At 36.2% G+C, this 21,847-nt stretch overlaps 1 protein-coding gene across 5 annotated transcripts in view; it reads left to right on the top strand.

Moving 5' to 3' along the window:
- ncor2 (nuclear receptor corepressor 2) overlaps positions 1-21,847 on the top strand; it is a 181,897-nt gene that overhangs the window by 14,280 nt on the left and 145,770 nt on the right. The window lies entirely within an intron of this gene.

The raw sequence follows: 21,847 nt of genomic DNA, 5'->3' as shown, positions 1-21,847 counted from the left end.
TTTGGTGTGCACTGAATACGCCAAGAGAATTGAACTACAAGTGAAACGCTTGATTCCGATCATTTCTGTGATCCGTTTAATCAATGAAAAGCGATTGTCTGAGCACATGATGAAGCTGTAGTGTATCGATGCATTCAACTATAGCTGCACGCTCTTCTGTTTGGATGCACACTCAGCCTTTGTGCTTTGTACAAGTTCTGTAGTCGTCAGCAGTGGTGTCAAGTGCAAGTGGCCTTGCAGTGGTGGCGGTCTGCGGAGAAAGTCAGCGTCTGTCTGCACAGCCACATCAATAGCAGCTGCTAGCTCTCTGACATTTTTAGTAATCTGGAAAGCAGCCAGTGAGCGGGACTAAAAATGTAGGTGTGCGTGTCTCTGTGTTCATGTGACATTGGGTGTCAAGTACAGCACGTATTCAGATAGTGATTGTGGTGTCGAGTGCTGGGTGATGGACTACACTGAGTGATAGAATGTAGTTGTGTGTTCTACTGTTACATGAGCCCTGTGTGTTCCTCAGCAAGTTAACTAGAGACATAGTATGAATGCGAGGCTCTGAAGAACTATGGAATTTGATGGTAAAGCTGAAAGAGCTTCTGAAGGATTTGTGATGTCACAGCAACCACTTTGAGTTCAGGTTTGTGTTTGAATAACAGGCTACAAATAAAAATGTCTGAGGTGTAATGCCAAAAATGCATAGCAAAATAGGTTTTAACATGCAAAGTGTTGATTTGATTGTTTACAGTTTGTGACATTAAGGAATTAACTCTTGCGTGGGATGTGAGCTTCCTGGTCTTTGAATACCTCCACCTCTCACCATTTTTGGTTTTTACTTCTGTCAAACACCATGTCGTGCTGAGTCTCTTGCACACACACACACCTAGCTGTAGTATACAGCATTGGTATGGAATGCTGAAAATGAGTAGCATGCTTGTTATTATAATTTATCAAAGGCCTATCGTTAAAACTACAAATATGACATGACGAATGATATATATATATATATAGATACCACAATCCCCTACAGTCCACACTATACAGTTTAAAACACATTATACATGACAATTCAGACATTTACATGTCTGTCTTGCATCTCTTGGTGTCCACTTTTTAAAAATCTGTTTCAATTTTATCTGAAACGCAACACCAGTGTTTCGGAACTTTGGACTTTGGCGTTTTCAGAATGCTTAGTTTTCTTTTTTTTTTTTTTTTGAGTTGATGATGCTGCAGTAGGGCTGCCTGATATTGTAAAAATCGGACACTGATATTTTATTGTTCTGCAATAAATATTGTGATATGAATATAGTTTCACCTGATGGTTTAAATAGCAATCTTTGACTTTTTCTCTGGAGTCTAACAGTATTTAGATACAGAAATTAAATAAACACAATGCAAATTACTTGTGTCCAAATATCTAAAAATATAGATTTATTTTCACTTTCAGAAAAAAGTCTAAATTAATTAAGATTTTCCTTAAAACAAGTAAAATACAGTGGTCCCTTGCTATAATGCGGTTCACCTTTCGTGGGCTTGCATTTTTTTTTGTGCAATTTGACATGCTTTTTTTTCTCTTTTCTCAGCGCATTGTGTTCTGCATCCTGATTGGCTTTAGACCACTGTCAATCATTCTCCTCTTTGTCTGGTACAGTACAGAATGCGTTCATTTTGCCATATTAGCATACATTTTTGATTGTTAGCAGTGTGAGTTTCAGTAAGGATGCTAAAAGGGTTGTAACTGTCCACAGCAATACCTTAGTAAAGGGGGTGACACACCAGATGTGGTGAGCCACACAGAGCCATGCAAACATAGGTTTCGAGATACGCAAACAGGCGCTGCAAGTCGCAGACTGTCTGCGGTGCCCAGCTACAACTCTGCACACTGTTCATATTTCTGCCACACCAGAGTGCACGTCTGCTGTGACCCCCAAGTTAAGGAGGGAGTCTGATAGTTTTGTGGGTCAGTGATTGCAGGAAAAAGAACATTACGCTGGATGCTAACATTATCTGCACAAAAGTTTTATGAACTTTATGAACATTTTGCTGACAGCGATGAATGTTTGAGCCTGACAACAGGGTTTGGTCTTTGTTTCATTCTGTAATACTTGACTTACTTTTTTATGAAGGTTTGAACTTTGAGAGTGTTTAAATATGAGAGAAACGTGTGAAAATGTTAATACATGTCTGAGAAATGTGTATGAGCAATTTCATGCAAATGTCAACCTTGCCATTAAAAAAATTTGGGTTTTTGCCAAAATACAGAAACCGTTTCTAAGTTTTTTTGTGTAAGCAAGTATTTCGCAGTACTTTAGAAATACTCAAAAATGTCTCTATTAATGTTTTCAAATTATTATATTTGATTTACCAAAGTCACACAAGTGGCAGTTTCACATCTGTCACATCCATAACGGAGAGATGTCACATCCATAACGAAGCTTTTTCTTCATAAATGAAAAAATGTTAAACAAAAAAAATCATTTTAGTTTTAAAGTGAGCTAACTCTTCATTTGATTAGCATTATTTCGCTTGGGTTGTGCAGTTTAATTCACAGAATTTCTGCAAAGTATGCTATATACTGTAAAATCGCAAACTTTTTTTTGTCACATCCATACCGCATGTTTATTTTCCTCATTTAAAATATAAAAAATGTTTACAGATTGATATTTTTCTGATCCCATAATGCTGGAATTGCTCGTATATAGTGTGTAGTGAGAGGTTTTACAGCCTTAACTTCTATAATAATCGTAAAAAATACAGCGGACTACTTTGTGGATTTCACCTATCGCGGGCTATTTTTAGAATGGAACTCCTGCGATAAACGAGGGAACACTGTGATCAGCTAATTAATCTAGTTTTAAGTTTGAAATGTAGACAGTTGGACAAGAAACCATACAAAAAATATTCCAAGAAAAGTATTTTTTGTAAAGCATAAGTTAACACTATATCGTCTTCATTGTAGAAATAATTCAATACAATTCATCAAAACATTCAGTGTGCCTGAATGTTTAAAACTCTTGAAATGCTCCGTCCCAGGCCTTAAAAACACATGCAAATGAATAAATGTTCACTCTATCATGGTTAAACTTTGCAGTGACTCTTAAAATCATGTGTTTTGGGACTCCTGCTCAACTATAATCCAGACTCAACATTGCGATGTGACTGTTGCGGATGTGCACATTGCGATATCGATGATGAAATGATGTATTGTGCAACCCTATGCCGGAGTAGTGGGGATATCAGGTGAAAGTAACAAATACTTACCTGTTGTTTTTAGAAAAAAATGTTGCTAGTGTAAAATATGAATGTCTGTTGCCTGTGTTTTCAGTTTGTCTCAAATGTTGTCCGTGTTCTCTGTGTGCTCATGGAATCCTTTGCACTTCGGCTTGAATATCAGGCTAGTGTTAAGGTTGTGTGGGCTGATTGTCATCAATATGATGTGTTTTCATCATTACCCTACAATACCCTTTGCTGCAGTAGTTGTGAGGGTGTAGTGAATTGGTGGTGACACTCTTTGCCTCAGGGTTTTGTACTCACTGGCCCATTATAAAACAGCAACTGCTTATGAAATAGGATGTGAGGGGTGGACAGATTTTTGCATAGCAGAGCGTATAGCAGCTGTGTGTGTGTAAGGGCTGGCGAAATTGACAGATGTGTGTGAAGATAGAACAGAAACAGACCTGCTGACTTCACAGGATCTTCTTTTTCCACTCAAGTCATTCTGAATGTTGATGCCAGCTTTGCTTTCTTTGCTTGATATGAACTATAGGAAATATTGAACGTGTGTGTTAGTGTTGAATGAGTCCCTGTGGTAACGTCATATCCATGGACAACTTTTTCTACGTACAGTTGCAGGTTTAAATCAAGTTTAAATGAACGAAAACTAATAATGGTGGTCAGTTTAAAATGTAATGAAGAGGAAAAGTAATCAAGTTGAGATGGAAAAGGAAAGGGTAAGTCAGTGGAACTTGCCTGTTGGAAAATCCCTCTGACACTTCCCATGTCCCATTGTTTTCTTTAGAAGCCTGTAGGATGTCCTCGGTGGCCCATTTAGAGATATGAGCTGGCTGCAGTTCTGCATTTGGGATTTAAATATATCTTTACCATCATCCCTTTAAACCTCTAAGTGCTTGTTCTTAATCTGTAATCAATTCTGTAGTCCTCGTGTCATTTTGTTTGAATACTCCAATGGTTTCTGTCCTCCGATTTCTTGTATGAGACCTATAACTGGAGTTTTATATGGTAGTTGGTCCCAGGATGAGTTTAGAGTGTGTGTATGTGTGGGAGAGAGAGAGTTTCTGGCAGCATAATAAAGTATTGACTCATGTGGAAGTGTGCCCATGACTTTACTGGAAGAGAAGCTGTGCTTTCTATCAGTGTCTGTTGAGCTTATACCAGCAGCAATTTACAGTGAGCAGAAGTTGACAGATTTTTCAATGGTAATCATCATCGAGAAGAGCACTGATAATAGAGCACTCCCCCCACTGCCTCATATAACGATGACTGCATTCTGAACATAGCCATGTGCTCAAAATTAATGCGGTTGGCAATGATCAACAAAGAATGTTGTTGTTGACAAAATTAGTCATGATTAAATAAATCTGCCAGTTGATTGAAATAAAAATGTGGTTATTCTTAATTATAGTGTTATTTTTGAGAAATATATATTCTACTGTACAATAGAAATATATTTGTCATAATTAGAACAAGTTAAACTTTGAATTTTGTCTGTCTGTCTGTCTGTCTGTCTGTCTGTCTGTCTGTCTGTCTGTCTGTCTGTCTGTCTGTCTGTCTATCTATCTATCTATCTATCTATCTATCTATCTATCTATCTATCTATCTATCTGCATATATATATATATTTTTTAATGATGACTTTCCCGTCTTACATAAATTCAACAAAAATATAGAAACTCTAATTCTGGGTAAAATGTCAAGTTTTAAAGATAAAAATGTGCAGCAAAAGAAATAAGTAAAGATGTCCACCTCTACTATTCATGCTGTATAGATCTCCTTACCATTTAATCAGTCCACACAATCATTTTCGTTTTCGCATATTTCAGCTTTCTCTTTAAATTGTGTCGTTTATGGTAGGGCTGCACAATATATATCGTTTCAGCATCGATATCGCAATGTGTTAATCTGCAATAGTCACATCACAGGATTAGAGATGTCAAGTTGGTATTATATTTAATCAGCATCACAGTTCAGAACTTGTGATTTTTGGGGTTATTGCGAAGTTTAACCCTATAAAAGAGTGAAAGATTTTCATTTGGATTTGTTTTTAAGACCTGTAATTTTGTAAGATTTAAATGAAGTTAAATCAAGAGATAAAAGTATATAAACCAAAATTAATTGCATTTAATTATTTATATAATAAAGAATCTTCTCTATATGGTGTTATTTTATATATTGTTGAATTTCTGTACCTCAGTACAGTTTAGGTTTTTTCCTGGTAAATATATGATGTAAATTCATAAATAAATTAATATTTTTTCCTGGTAATAATATTTCTAAATATTTGGTAAAAACCCAAAGAATACACAAAAAATAAAAAATAAAACAAAACAAAAAATCTGAAAATGTTTTATGTGTAGTAAAAATGGAATGACACCACGAGAAAGTACTGAACTGCTGAAACTTATTTTATACTTTATATAAAAGGCTTTTTTGGTGATGGCAGCTTAAAGACGCCTCATATGGAGAATGAAGTCACATGCATTGCTCAGAGGAGATTTTATTGATTTATTTTTCACAGACTTTAACAGGTCTTGTCTATCAAATCTGAGCTTTATTTTGTATTTTCTATTGGATTCAAGTCAGGCGATTGACTGGGCCATTCTACAGCTTGATTTTCTTTCTCTGAAAGCATTTGAGGGTTTCCTTGGCTGTGTTTTGGATCATTGTCTTGTTGAAATGTCCACCCTAGTATCATCTTCATGATCCTGCTAATGTAGATGTTGGGTTGAAGTAGGCATGTGCCGGTATCACATTTTCATGCTGCGATTAATTGATTGAGCTTTTATCACGGTATACGGTATTATCACGATATTGTAATTTTACTAGAGAAACAGGTAAAAAAACACAAAAAACTTCAGTTTCGTCAACTTAGTAACTTTAATAACTTTTTAATTAACTAAAAGTACTTCAAACATTTAAATACAAATAAATATAAATAAAACAATACACAATATAAAAGTAAACTTGAGCAATTATATCAAAGTGAATGTGCAAAGGGAAACCGTCTTCGATCAGCAATCGTGGAATGAACTGCCAACTATTCCAGCATGTTTTATGCAGCAGATGCCTTTCCAGCCACAACCCAATATTGGAAATCACCCATACACACTCATTCACACACACTCATACACTACAGTCAATTTAGCTTATTCAATACACTATTCACTCAGCCTATATTCAATAATAAACATAACCAAAACTGCCTGCTAATGCATGGGTAAATCTTCAAAGGGAACAGTGTTACATTTTAACCTTTCACCTCATCCTGCTTGCTGTTTCACTATCTAAACAATGAAAACATAATATAAGTCAAATTTGTTTCATTTTGATATTTGATTTACACTGTCTCTTTTGCAGAATATCAGTTTTAATAACCAATAATGGCCATTATAACAGTATAACGTACATTAAATTTAAACGATAAAGGTAAGCAATCAGTCAATGTGCAGATTCAGTGTATGTGGTTACATAAATTAATATATTAGCTTATCTTTGCACTCAGCCAAAACAGTTAAATGAGAACAAGTGATTCAAAAGACATAAGAATTGTTAGATAGAGACAACAAGATGAATTCAATATCACGTTTAACAACTATAGTGAGATGAGATCATCCAGCAGATGAACTGTCTGACATGCACTATACTCTCACCTGGGGTTCTCACCCGCTGAACTAGTGGCTGCAGCTCTGGGCAGAGAGTGTGTGGTCACGTGATTTGCGTTTTAGCCGTGTACTAGAATGAACAGAGAACTTTTCAGAATCGCTAAATGAAACGCCGGTGTGTTTCCCGCGATTTCTCTGCGCCTCCCTTGCGTTTCTTCTCTCTGACTCTCGACTATTTTGACAAATACACACAGACGACGCACGCTCACACGGAGTCCAAAATAGGAGTTTGTGATTGGGCCAGCCCAATGTCAATACCGAAAAGAGCCAATGGGCTGCAGAGTGTCACATGGACCGGCCCGGTCTGTCTGTCCGGGAAAAAAAGCATCTACTTTCAGAGAGTCACAGATCACAGCAGCGTCAATCAATAAGGCAGAAAAAAACGACAGGCTGCTAAGCCTTTTATGGGCCGATCAAATCATAAGACGATGATCAGCCCGGCCCAAAAAGTACGTCGGCCCACCGGGAAAGTGACCGGTCTGCCAGATAGCCAGTCCGCCCCTGTGTGTGAGGATTATAGTGCGGTGGCAGCGGCGGCGCGCACACAGGGCTTCTACATGTGTGGATTGTTTACATCAGAGTGCGCATCAGTTCTGCGCAGCATATACGCAGTGTTTCTTCAAGCGGTTGATGGAAAATAAGCTAAGGCACGTTCTAAGAATATAAATTCGGATCTATTTTTCACGGTATTTTGAAGTGCCCGCGATAACAATATCGTGCATATTCATTACCGTGATTTATCGCATTACCGAATACCGGCACAAGCCTAGGTTGAAGCAGCTATTATTTATTTACACTGACGAAGGGAATAACTACTGAGAGGTTTCAGCGGCTGTCTGGGCTTTCACTGCTTTTCTACAGCTCTGTGACTTTGTAAGATTTAAGTAAAGGTAAATCAAGAGAATATAAAGGTATATAAACCAAAATTAATTGTATTTAATTATTTATACAATGAAGAATCTTTTCTATACGGTCTTATTTTATATATTATTGTTGAATTTCTGTACCTTAATCCTGTTAGATTCCACAGAAAACCATAATTTAATTTGTATTTGTTTAATTGTATTGTATTTGATGCAGAGACTCCTCTATGAAACAATCATAATCAATGTAAAATTATGACTTCATTCCAAATTGAGTTATAAGTCATCATGTGAAATGATATTCATATCGCCGACAAGCTAAATATCGCAATGTCAGTTTTTGTCCAATATCATGCAGCACTAGTTTATGACCCTGCACCTACATTACTATAAAAACACTCCTACACTGTCTCCAATTTATTATTATTATTATTATTTTTTAATAAAATGTAGATTGATAAAAGGGTTCACAACAAGCAAAATTGCTGTAAGATTCTGCCAAATCCTGGCCATATCAAAGACATTCTGACTCGCACTGAACTAATATTATCACATGACTTCAACATTCTGGTAAATATGGTAGATCATTTGCGGGGGAATTATTACTTTATAGATTACAGACATGGCCGATTCACATGGGATTAGGATCACAGACAACCTCTGCAATTATTACATATGACTCGAGATCCTCAGGTAATACTAATCCTGCACAAACAGGGCTAAAGTCTAATCTGTCCTGCCTGTTTTATAATAACTCAAAAACATATTTAAGCTTCTCATTATAATAATTTTCACGCTGTGCTTTGCGGCATCACTTCTACAAATGATATGTCATATGAACTAAAGTCAGGAGTACAAAATTGCTTCATCCTCTTTTCTAATTGCAAAAGGCTGCAACTTAAGTCTGTTTGCACTGCATTTTTTAAAGCAAAGTGTTCTCTGCATCTGAGAACAGCTCAGCTCAAACTGAACGCAGCAGACTCCATCTCTGTATGTGCAACATGTTAAGATTAATTGACTTCATGCCTAATGATGTCTGTTTGCTCTATTTCATCAACCTTATCTGTCCCAGCAAACACTAAGATTTCCTATCGTTTTCAGATTCTCGTAATGCTTATCTGAACACTAGGATTTGTCATCAATATAACAACAAAGGTCAAACATTTAAATATTTAACTAGGGATGCTCATTTGGTTCATTTTCCCAACGACAACCGCTGCTTCTTAACTGCTTTTTATTTTATTTTTTTAATAGTATATAGGCCTAGCTATGAAATAAAAGTCTTGTGTGGAGAGATCATATGCAAAAATCATTCAAGTCAACCAGGATGTTTCTTTTGATTTGTAGATTGAGCCGATTTTATAAATTGTTCTTTTATAAGGACTATTAATAACTGCAAATCTCCAAATGAAAAATGTGTGGTTGGTTTGTTGGTTGTACATCAAATCATGGTTGCATGTGTTACTGCCCCACCTCGATTAATATTTGTTGCATATTTATGCAGCAAAGCTTAAAATATACAAAATAAAATAAAAAAAAAATTGTTTAACTGATACCATTAATCAGTTAAAAATGCATCCTTTCAGGTTAATCAGTCAGTATGTGCATCCCTATATCAAACCTGTCTATTCATTGCAGTTGAGTTGGTGTGTTTCAGCTTGAAGAAATTCTTTAAAAAATGGACTGAATGTGTGTGGAACGTTTACAATTTTATGGTGATTATTTTTTTTCTTCCTAAATGCTAATATCAATTTATAAAGAATGGTAAGCTGTTGTCCGCTCAGTCACAGTGTAACTAAAGAGAAGCTGGTTTAGCTGCAAAAAGCGCAGCACACCGTTGACTTCAAATAGGCTTCTCTGCTTGCAAGTGGCAATTGAAATTGAAAATGTCTAATTGAATCTGCGATTCTTGGATATTTGGAACAGATTCTCGATACCCAGCCTTACTGAACACACATTTACGCTGCCATCAAAATATTTGGGTCTGTAAGATTTTTCATGTTTTTAAAATCAAGTATAATTATCATTATCACGATAACAGTAATGTTCAGAGTATATTCTTTTACTCTCTCTCTGAATGCAAGGTGAATTTAATCTAGAGCTGAAAATAAATACTGATGACTGGAGTACAGAGGAAAATAACAATAAGAGACAGAGTATCTGCAGGTATTTATTCATTCATAGTGTCTAAATGTTGCTTGCACCTTGACAGTTTTTTTTAGATCAGAAAAGTAAATTAGATCACATAAATATCCGTTATTACCCGTTTCTTTTAGTATAATCTTTATATAAATAAATAATTTTGTAAACTGCTAATAAAAATAGCTTTTCTCTAGATAAATGTTATATCACAAGAAATATCAATTGCAATGTTCGACATGCAGTATTGTATATTTTTCCAGTTTTGTACAGCCCAAAGTATAATTGAGATAAAGGCTTTTACTGGAGTTTACTGGATTTTTTTTTTTTTTTGCCTTTTTACACTTATTATTTCAATAGATTGCTGTATATTATGTGTTTGAAGGCTCTGCAATATATTGTACTTATTGAAATATTGCAAATGCTTGCAACAAATGAGTAATTTAATACAAAAGTATCTTCATATGCTTCTCAATAGCGCACCCTCTGATAGAGCTGTCAGCACTAGTTATACAGTGGGGGAAATAAGTATTCAGCTCTTCATGTTTTTTCCTGTTAATAATATTTCTACAGGAGCTGTTGACCTGGAATTGAACAAGATTTTGGTAAAACCCCAAACAATACAAAAATAAAACAAAACAAAAAAATCTGAAAATGTTTTATGTGTAGTAAAAATGGAATGACACAAGGAGAAAGTACTGAACTGCTGAAACATATTTTATACTTTATATAAAAGGCTTTTTTGGTGATGGCAGCTTAAAGACACCTCTCATATGGAGAATGAAGTCACATGCATTGCTCAGAGGGGATTTTTTAAATTTATTTTTTGCAGACTTCAACAGTGTATAAATCTTGATGGTTCTGTAGGTCTTTTCTATCAAATCTGAGCTTTATTTAGTATTTTTTTATTGGATTCAAGTCAGGCGATTGACTGAGCCATTCAGCTTGATTTTCTTTCTCTGAAAGCATTTGAGAGTTTTCTTGGCTGTGTTTTGGATCATTGTCTTGCTGAAATGTCCACTCTGGTTATCTTCATGATCCTGCTAATGTAGATGTTGGGTTGAAGCAGCTAATATCTGTTTACACTGACGAAGGGAATAACTACTGAGAGATTTCAGCGGCTGTCTGGGCTTTCACTACCTATCTACAGCTCCCATCCTTCATGTGTTTAATACTTTTTCCCTGCGTCATTTCATTTTATTACAAATAACTTCATTTCTAAACTAATTAGTTTTGTTTTCGTTGCACATTTACATTTCTTTTGCTGTTACCAACATCCGGTGAAAATTTCAAGTTAACTGCACCTTTAGAAATATGTTTTCTCAGAGAAATGGTGACGTGTTGAATAGTTATTTCCCTCACTATATATCATTGCACATTTCTGAAGCCAAGCAGAGTGCTCATGCAGGTTTTCTTGTTCAAAAATAAGTAAAGATTTTAGTATGGATGGATGCTGAAATGCGACCAAGCCAGCAAGCCATGTTAAGAAAACACTAATAAGTAACTCCATTGTTTAGAGTGTTTTTGTTGACCTGATTGTTTCTGATGTTTTCAGGATGATAAAACTATACCAGTGGAGCGAACTGGGGGTGATATTTATCTAATTTTCACACAGTAATTTTTAAATAGATTTGTTTCAGAGAAAAGTAAGTTTTAGTTTTTGTTTCCCAGAAATATAAAAAATGTAAATATCATATTGAATATTGCATTATTTAGCATGCTATACCCACATAGCACTTTTCTTCAATATCGCCCTGTTCTTTTGGCAAAGCTCAATTTTCAGCTGCTCTCTATGAAGTGTGTTAGATTGTTGACGGATGTTATCAATCTTCAGAGCATTATGTTAAGATGTGTCATGATAATGGAATGCCAGAGGGTTGTTTGGGTGCACCTGTATAAACAGCACAAGCAACTATAACTGAGCTTCTCTCACTCTTAGTTAAGGATCTCTCTCTCTCTCTCTCTATCTTAATCTCACATCCCTTCACCTACTTTTCTCTCTCTCTCTCTCCCTCTCTCTCAGCCTCTCTCCCTCTCCCTCCCCCAAATGTTGTTTCTCTTTGATCTGAATTCAGTCTGGTGGATGTGTTTTGAATTTAGCATCAAGAAGTTTATTTTTCACCTGTACTGTACTGTCATCCATCAGCTCTATATTTGTGCTGTAAGGAACTAACTAAAGCCTCAGTAAATTGTGCACCATGTTTTTCTTTTATACATATATATATATATATATATATATATATATATATATATATATATGTATGTATGTATGTATGTATGTATGTATGTATGTATGTATGTATGTATGTATGTATGTATGTATGTATGTATGTATGTATGTATGTATGTATGTATGTGTATATATATATATAAATATATATATAAATATATATATATATATATATATATATATATATATATATATATATATATATATATATATATATATATATATATATATATATATATATATATATATATAAATGAATAATAATAGGTTTTCTCTCTCTCTCTCTATCTTAGGTTGCTTTATTGGCAAGTTCAGATTGCTCTATTGGCATGACTTTTTGTACAGTATTGCCAAAGCGTTTTAGATATGCATAAAATACGCTATGAAATAAATTAACATCATCAAATTAATAAAATAAATAGCAAATGAGAAATAAATGACAGAAAAAAAGAATAAAAACAGACAATATCTCAAAAAAAAAAAGATAATTATAAGTGTAGATTATTTAAATAAGGCCAATTAGTTGTTTAACCATTTCTAATGATGTACAAATATTATGCAGCCAGTTTAGATGTCATTTTGTCCCCTCCAAGTATATAGTAAAGCTTTTCTGAATCATTTATTTAAGAATGAATTATTTAGTGTTTCTCTTGCTCTAATGGTTGTTAGCTGCAAAGCTAAGTGAAAGTAGGTTTAAATAAAAAGGTAATGTAAAACTGCATACAACTTTCGAAAGCGAAAGCCAAATACCGGAGATTTAGAAACACTGGCCAGATGCATTTTTTTAAGTGCCAAAAAGGTGCATTTCTGTAGGTCTGTAGAGCACATGAGACTGTCTGTGAGAGAGTTGACAGGTCTCGTGTAGTAGCCTAAAAGACGGGTAAATGAGAGACAATTTTCCACTGCTTAATCGATCGTAAATATTTAGCTATCTTGGGCGGATATTAAAAAAAGTGTAAAAGGATAATTATAATAGTAAAAAGAAAAAAAGTGTTACCAAATATACTGGGGGGTCCGTTAATAAACCTGGCCCGCCCAAGTAAAGTCTATTTGTGGGACACACAGCTAAAGGATACACACAACATTTTTGGGGCAGAAAATTGTGGTAACAATTTACAAGGTATCATTTGTTAGCAAGCAACAGGTTATGCTTTAAGAATAAAAAAGTTACAAAAAAACACAATGCTAATCACACACAAACTCCTTTTTGGACATTTTACTTCATTGGAAATGACATTGTAATGCAAAATTTAACTTGAAGTTTTACCATTTACCATTTTTGAAGCATAAATAAAAAAGGAAATCTTTGTTAAAGAATTTGAGAGCCTAACCATTACTAGACGACTTAAACAAAAGCTATGGAAGCACATTATGTTTGATATTTAAATGTCATTTGCAAATTCAATTTAGTTTTTCCTTGTCGCGTTTCTGTTTGAGAGATTTATACAAAGAAATCCATGTTTTGCAAGGGCTTTAAGGGAAAAAACAAAACCATTTGAAAATCTCTTGAGAGATTTGGAGATTCTTTAGAGATTTGTGATCTGACTGATGACTGTGTGTTCACATTTCAATTACCCTTAGAAACATCAAATGCACTTATTCAGATGTCATCAATGCAGAGGTGGAGTTAGAAAAGAAAGGGGAGTGAAGATTGTGAGCTCAATCCTTAGAGAGAGAGTCGTCCTCAGCAACCATCACCATTGGTTTTATTTTTTTCCACAAAGGAAGAGAGCCTTGGAGACAAAAGCATTTAGAGAATTGACACTTTCCCAATTCCAAAGACCCCTCTCCCCGGTCTCCCTCGAATATCCATTCATAGCTTTACTGTAAAATCCTCAAGTGTCTCTCTCTCTCCAGACTGTGGAGGATATGAGCGCTTGGCTCAGGAGGAAATTCCAAGCTGCTAAGAAGAGGCTTGCAGGTTATTGATGGTGGAATCTCATTTTCTGCTCGGCTGCTGCTGAAAAATGGCTGTCTGAAGCAGCTTTGGCAGACAAAGGGTAGCTCCGCCGACAGCCAGCGGGAGTGTGTTTGGGGCTTGAAGTGCTAGGAGAGCGACTACTGGTGTTCCCCGACTAACTGTGTGTGTGTGGGTTTGTTTTGGTGAGGGGAAACGGCTGGAGATGTTTATCAGCCACATACAAACACACACCTGATGCAACTCTCATTCATCCTGTGGGAAGGAGGACTGTGTTTGTGTTGAGCAGCTTTTAATCTGCATCTTAATTTGTTTATGTAGGTTGTTTTTATTTGATGCTTGAGAGCATTCATCCAGAAATGTTTACTTGTTTGCATTTTTGTAGCTCGGAAGATTTGAATCACATTAACATATGGCTCATATCATTTTCTGAAGTGTGTTTGTACACTCATAAACAACTTGTAGGTATGCATTTTATGTACTGGGCTGGTCCCATTTTACTTTGGACACATAGAGCCTTAATTCTTCGTTATAAATTCATATAAAGGTTTTGGTTCATGGTGACATGGGTCTTCCATTTTGTCATATTTCAAAAGTGCTCTATTGGGTCAAGGTTTGTTACTAAGTACCTGCTACTGAAGGTCCGACTGCTCTGAAAAAATGCTCCCCACACCATTAATCTACCAGCTTTAACAACCAATACAATTAAATTCATGTTTATTTCTATTGCACTTTCACGATGTAGATTGTGTCAAAGCAGCTTAACATAGAAGTTCTATTAAATTAAACTGTCAGTCCAGTTTTCAGAGTTGAAGTTCAGTTTAGTTCAGTTCAGTGTGGTTTAAATTTCACTGCTGGAAATCCAAACACTAAGTGCAAATCCATCGATGCGCAACTCCATAAGTCCCAACCAAGCAAGCCAGTTACAAATTGAGAAACAATCTTCAACAATTGACAAAGTGAAGGAAAAAACGTTGAGAGAAACCAGGCTCAGTTGGGCACGAGGGAAAAGAGGCGGAGCAACAGACACCTCCTTTGGCCAAACTCCCTGTGCGGAGCTGCAGTCTAGGCACCGGAGGCTGGAGAACGCTGGACGTCCGTCGTGGAAAACTGCAGGTGTGAGTAAGGAACCAGTGGGTGTTCAGGCTGGCCCACGGGATTAATGTGAAGACTCTTCTGTCACTGCTGTCTTTCAGGAATCATGCTCTTCACTCCTCCATGACGACCACAGCATCTGCTCAGGATACTGCCTGGTCCAGGATTATGGATACCTTGGATTCATTTTCTTCACAGGTTTCGAATCGCATCAGTGGTGCTGCATAATCTCTAGAGGCCTCCTGATGGAAATGGAGAATAATGAAAAAAACAGTAACGTAGCTGCTGTTCATAGTGTATTTAAACCATAGACTGTAAAAGATACGGACGTATTATGCGTGACGTCACCCATAGTTGCAACCCATCACTGGGAAAATGCTTGCATGTTGTTTGCATCAAATTCTGCGGCCGTGAGGTAAAAAAAATTAAAATTTACAGCCTGCGCATGCGGTTTAGTTAGGGATGCTCAAAATGATCATTTATCCTCTAACCGAAAGCGTGCGTTTTTAGCCGATTGATGGTATTAGTTAAACTATTCAAAAATATGATTTTATATATTTTTAAAGTTTGGCTGCATAAGCAGCCGATCACAGCGAACGTGCTTTTTGCGTTGGGGGCATCTGTTGAAGGGTTTACTAATGTGTAAGTGTTTTACACGCTGCTTATGCGCCCTTGGCACCTCGCGGTTTGCCATTGCGTGCTCGAGCGGAAAAATTATGTTTCCTCAGTCGTGTCTTTTTCATTCTTCAATCAAACGAAAGCACTGCAGAGTTTCTGTTGAGGTCAAAGCAGGGTTTGTGTTGTCAAAGCGACTACGGCGAACTTTTAATGATGGAGGAGAGACTTGTGGTCGCTGTTTCAATTTATCCCGAGCTGTATTACTTTAAAGATCTTGAATATCACAATATTATTAAAAATGACAATTATGACATCGACAGCAATACGACTCGCGCACCATACGGGTCAGCTTATTCAGTCATTTCCTAGTAACATACAAAAGAGCACCGCGCTTCTATTTTCTTGTCAACATAAAAGGCAGTGTGGTGTGCCTCGTGTTTTTCGGAAGGAAAAGGCGTGCTCTTTGTAATTGGCCCCTAAATGTGCAACAAATGTTTCTTAACTCGCGGGACAATAACACGTGCAAACACACGTTTCTACAGATGTATTTTGCCAAAGAAGCAAAATGAAAGAAGGATATTTCACAGATGAGTTGACGTAAACCAGCGCTGATGCTGATGGCCTCTGTGCTGCCTGGAGCTGTGTCATAAACTTAACAAACAGGCAATTGATGATTTAGTGTACAACCAACAAACCAACCTTTTTTTCCATTTGGAAAGTTACAGTTATTAATAGTTCTTATATAAGGTCAGTTTTTAAAATAATCTACATAATCTACGAATCAAACATCTAAAGATTTTCTTGATTTTTTTATAGTGATAACTTCGCACCAAACTGAGGCTTTTATTTTACAGCTTATAAAACGTCTCTGCAAATTATTGCAATATCATATGTTAACAACAAAATTGTTATAAAAAAGTCAACATATGAGCCTTGAGCACTTGTCATTGTTTACTTTAACCCCTGTGAGTGTCTTTGGGGCTGTGTTATGTAATTTACCCAAAAACAGCAATGTTAAATTCCAACATCCGATCGGGAAAAGTTCCTTCCATATGCACGTCTCCATCAAGTTATGAGAAATACAAGGTGTGACTTATCAGCAGGTTCAAATGCGTGTCTCTCATGGAGACAAGTAAGGCTTGATAGCTCTAAATTGTGCAGTTTTTTTGGCGGGTGTACTTGTGCTGCCATATTCTTGTTCATTACATGAAAACTCTGCTTGCTATCATGTTGTTTGTGTTTTATGGCAATGTGTATGAAACTACAGGAGCCTAGAGGGGAGCATTCAGTGTGTTAGAATGAAAGCCCATTTTCATTCAAACAAATCAATGTAAACTACACATTTGAGTTAATCGATAAAATAGATTTATCACCCTAAGTCAACCCTTTTCCACTTTTCTTTTATTCAGTTTTGTTGAGCCAAATGAATTGGAGACTCAGTTTGCTGTTCTTGTCTGCTGTATTCGTCTGCCTCAAGGTTCAATGTGTTTGGAGATGCTCTTCTTCAGACTTTGGTTTTAGTGAATGGGTATTTTAGTTACCTTTCATTTGAACCAGTCTGACCATTCTTTGACCTCTGGCATCAAGTTATTTTCACTTTCATGACACGTTATTATAGACAATTATTGGGCTATTGTAAAAGGCCATGGTTCAGTGAGTTTTTTTCTGTTTGTCTGTTTACATCCACAGTTCTAGCTTGGTTTTGTGCAAATTTTCTGTATAACTTAATCTCTTAGTCTGTGTGTACATGTCAATTCATAATAAGCTTTTTGGAGGATTAAATGCATGCCATAACATGGATGCTTCAGGTCCTTAATTCTAATTGGCTTAGTCGAGCTCAAAGTTGTTGTTGTTGTTGCTGTTTTAAATTACTCTGTTAACACTCTTTTTAAACTTTTACTCTTTCTAACTCAGTCAAAGTGTATTATGTTGAGTCATTTACACATCATTATTACCCTGTTTTTAACAGAGTGGGAGCCAAAAGCACTCACTGAATGTTATTATCTTTATTTAAACTAAATTCATTTAATCTTTTGTTATTTAAACATCAAACCTAAAGGAGCGAAGATAACTCGCCCACGATATCTGAGAAGTGCCCTCATCCAAATGTGTGAATGAAAGCCAGGCTACGACATGCAAATTAACTTGCTTCTGAATATACATTGTCACACAAAAGATTTCCTTAGAACATAAACATTCGAGAAATGTGTTGTCTATAACTTTCTCAGTGTGCTGCATCTGTGGGTTGTTCGAACGTGAAAACTTTTTCCTGCTCGTTGTGTTTTTGTATATGTAAATCGATGGTCGTTCTTCAGCCTCCAGCGCCTAGACTGCAGCTCTGCACAAGAAGTTTGACCAGAGGAGAAAATGGTCATGCCCAACTGAGCCTGGTTTCTCCCAAGGTTTTTTTGCTTCACTTTTGTCAATTACTCCAATGCGCTACTATTCCAGCTTTTTTCCATTTAAACATGCACTTGACAGATGTTCATGTCTCTAGTCTTTTTAAACACCTCATGTTTTAAGTTAATTTTTTTTTTAACTTGCCCCAGTGAGCAGTAGGCCAATCAGAAGAGCTTGAAGGCATGGCGAGCATTGCAGGCTATTGTTTACTGTAGCAAGTTAGCATGACAACTGTTTTAAACCATTACTGAGCACTGCGTTTGTGTTTTTTAGGTGCAAGTATGCATCCTGTGTGAATGTTCCCTAAATTTTTGAATGCATTGGACATTTTGCAGTAAAAAAATACAATTTTATTCACTCCACACATGCTCCCAAATATATTTTGAGGTCACATGGATTCAATTTTGGCTACATGCATCCAAAACAGTTGTTTAGCAATGTTTAACCTTTAACTGATATAGTGAAGTTTATATGCAGCAGTGTTGTTTTTGATAATACTATTCAGTTTCTGTACCTGAAAACTACTGTTAGAGACCTAAAAATCTGAAAAGCACTGTTTATTTTAGTGGTAATGTTAGAATAGATTGCATTATATTACTATATTGTATTCATTTGTGCTATTGCTTGTAGATTTTTATTTTTTTTTTTTGGTTCCCTTTATTTTCGTTTGACAAAACCGTGACCCTAAAACTGTGATATGAACTGAACAGTGCAATCATAACACTCTTAATATCAGCACATCTGTTACATTTTTTTTTTGCTCTGTTAAGTTTATGAAAGGTTTATGTAACAACCCTGGTTTGTCTATAGTGCCCCTGAGCTCTTCTATAATAACTGTAAACTATGACGACTTGGTGCTTCTTGCTTTATTTCACGTCATCACTGTCTTCTAGAATAAGTGCATAGATGTGCACAGAGGCCAACTGTTGCCTGATTAATGTCAATACATTGCTGAAAAAAGATGAGCTACTTCTTAAGGCTTAGGTTGAGTTTAGAAAAAGTGTTCAAAGGCATTTCTCTCAAGTGATCATGTAGTTTAATATTTTATTAATTATAATAGTAAATTGTGATAAGCACCTTAAATTGTTAGGCCTTCTTGCACCTTTTTTCAATGTATGTCTTGCAAGGGATGCAAATGAAGTATTCTCCGTTAGTGCATTACTTTACAACACTCGTGTTCACGACATCTATGTGTTTTTGTAAATCTAGCATGACTGTTTTTTTAGGGTTTTTACTAGGGCTGCATGATTAATCATTTAAAGACCTCGATTTGTCTCTCCAATATGATCTTAATGGATCTTTTTTACGATTCAGCCTATTATAAATCAATTATATTTTACTTTAAGGTCAGAAATCTTCACATTATTTCAAATACATTGCTCAGCAGTCAGCATCCTGTATTTATAAGGTATAATTCATCCATAAATGCATTTTCTGTGTTCATGTAATGACGTTTTGGAATCTAATTTAGTGAACAGAATATGTATAGGCTGTAAATAACAGATTATAAAGTTGTAAAAAACGTTCAGTTTGTTGCACAGAGCAATAGTTGCACTCCTTAAGGCTGATTTATACTTCTGCATCAAGCGCATGCGTATGCCCTGGCGCAGCCTGCGTGTGGATGCATAGCCCTCGCCGTGGCTGACGCTGACGCACACCTCTCAAAAAATGTAACTACATGTAGCGCAAGCTCTGTGATTGGTCGGTTGGGAGCGCTGACAAGTGTGGGCGTGACTGAGAGCTACGCGAACCCTTTGGAGGGAGCGTTTACAAGTGTTGAGTCCTGTGAAGGAGCTGCAGATGGAAACTTTTGTTTTGCGTTTACCTTATGATTAAAGTTGTTGCACGTCTGCCAATTTCCACCTCAAAATGAGCGAGTTTGAGCCACTTGTACATTAAGGGATTGTTCAGAAAAAACAAAACACAGCGGAGAAACTGGAAACAGAGCGTAGAAGTATAAATGCATGGCAACCAACAAGGCATGCACCGTGGGTTGAAGTATAAACCAGGCTTTAGCCAGGAGCAACATGGGTAGTAATTAGGGCTATGTGATTTGGGGAAAACATCTAATTATCTAATTTGTAAAAATTTTGTAAACATTTTTATTTATTTATTTTTGACAATTATTGCGATTGGGATTTGATTGATAATTTAATTTTATAGTCAAGCCTCAGCTCAATAATCTGTAAGCTGTGGCAACAATTCTGCGACAGCTCTTAAAAATGACCTTTTTTGGTTCGATGTCTGTGACTATGAAACCAAAATATATTCATATTACAAAAGCTGTCTATTAATGCTTCTGAAGCCATAATCCCACTTGCCTGTTCTTACCTGTTTTTTTTTCTTATTGTGGGCGTAGTTCGGTTGCGCAATTCTGATTGGGCAGAGCGAAAGTGTGCTCACTCAATTGGCTAGTAAGACACACAGCTCTTGGCCGGGGAAATTAAATAATACATATTTCATACTGCATACTTTTTTATTAGTTAATCGCAACGTTTTAAATTGCGATTTGATTTCGATTAATCGTATAGCCCTAGTAGTAATTATAGTGTGCATGTATCTTTTTTCTCAAAGTGACGGCACCCATGAGCCGCACTCCACAGTGAAACTGAAAGCTCTCACATCATTTAATGATCACATCATATTTTAGATTTATGATTACAGCAAGCATTTGACATGTTAACAGTATCAGTTTAACTACTCTAACCTATATATCATTGAATGTAATGCAAGAGGGAATCTGATAATGACAAATGTCTGATTTTACCAGTGAAAAAAAATGTCTAATAATCTTGTCAGTGACAGATTGCAAGTCCACCATTCCAAGTTTATACAAAATGTACCATTTTAACCAACTGTAGAGCTACAGATAGGGCTAAAATTGTTGTTTTTATTGCTTGGAGATCATCATAATCTTTATTCTAAAGCAAAAAAAACCCAAAAAACAATTGTGATTCTCATTTTATCCAGAGTCGTGCAGTCCTGGCATCTGCATCATGTTACATCTGTTGTGTACGTTCAACGCTACCACCAGAGATGTGTGGAAACACCTTGTGGGTTGAACATGTGACCTTGATCAAAACAGACGTGGTATTGCTCTCTCACACAGAAAGACGCTTCTCATGAGTGATGCAGGCAGAGAGGATTAGTGTAGATTATCCTGCACATTATTGGTAAGTCATTCACTCAGCTGTTATGCAACACAAATGTTTCCGTGTATGTGCTTTTTAGAGGGATTGTATGTGGGCTTCTATATGTATTTGGCTGATGAGCATATATAACTGATGTCCTTTTGTAGGCATGTCTTAGGTGATTTGTTTACACTCTGGATCACATGCTGTTTGGGGATCTTCTGTGCGGTCGTGTTGGTTTTTCTCAGAAGACGAGTGCTGAAAATGGTCTATGTGTTGACATACAGGCTGGTGGGGGTTGGGTTTGTGCTTGTGTATGTGTTTTGAGAGGTAGGATGGTACTATGTTTGAACGCAGGGTGGAAATCCTATGTCTGGACGTCGGGTTGTAAGGCAGAGTGCTGTAAATGTGAAGTTAGTGTAACGACACAAAACCGTAGGGAATGGTGGTATTTCCCATGGTTTGGATATGTAGCTTTAAAAAATGGGACTAAATGTTTGACAAATTTCATTTGTCTCTCTTGTATTTTATTTTATGAAATAATTTCTAATAATTATTTAAGT

The sequence above is a fragment of the Danio aesculapii genome, chromosome 8 (assembly GCF_903798145.1).
Source record: "Danio aesculapii chromosome 8, fDanAes4.1, whole genome shotgun sequence".
In the NCBI taxonomy this organism is placed as follows: Eukaryota; Metazoa; Chordata; class Actinopteri; order Cypriniformes; family Danionidae; genus Danio; species Danio aesculapii.
This window is presented reverse-complemented; position numbering and strand designations above follow the sequence as displayed.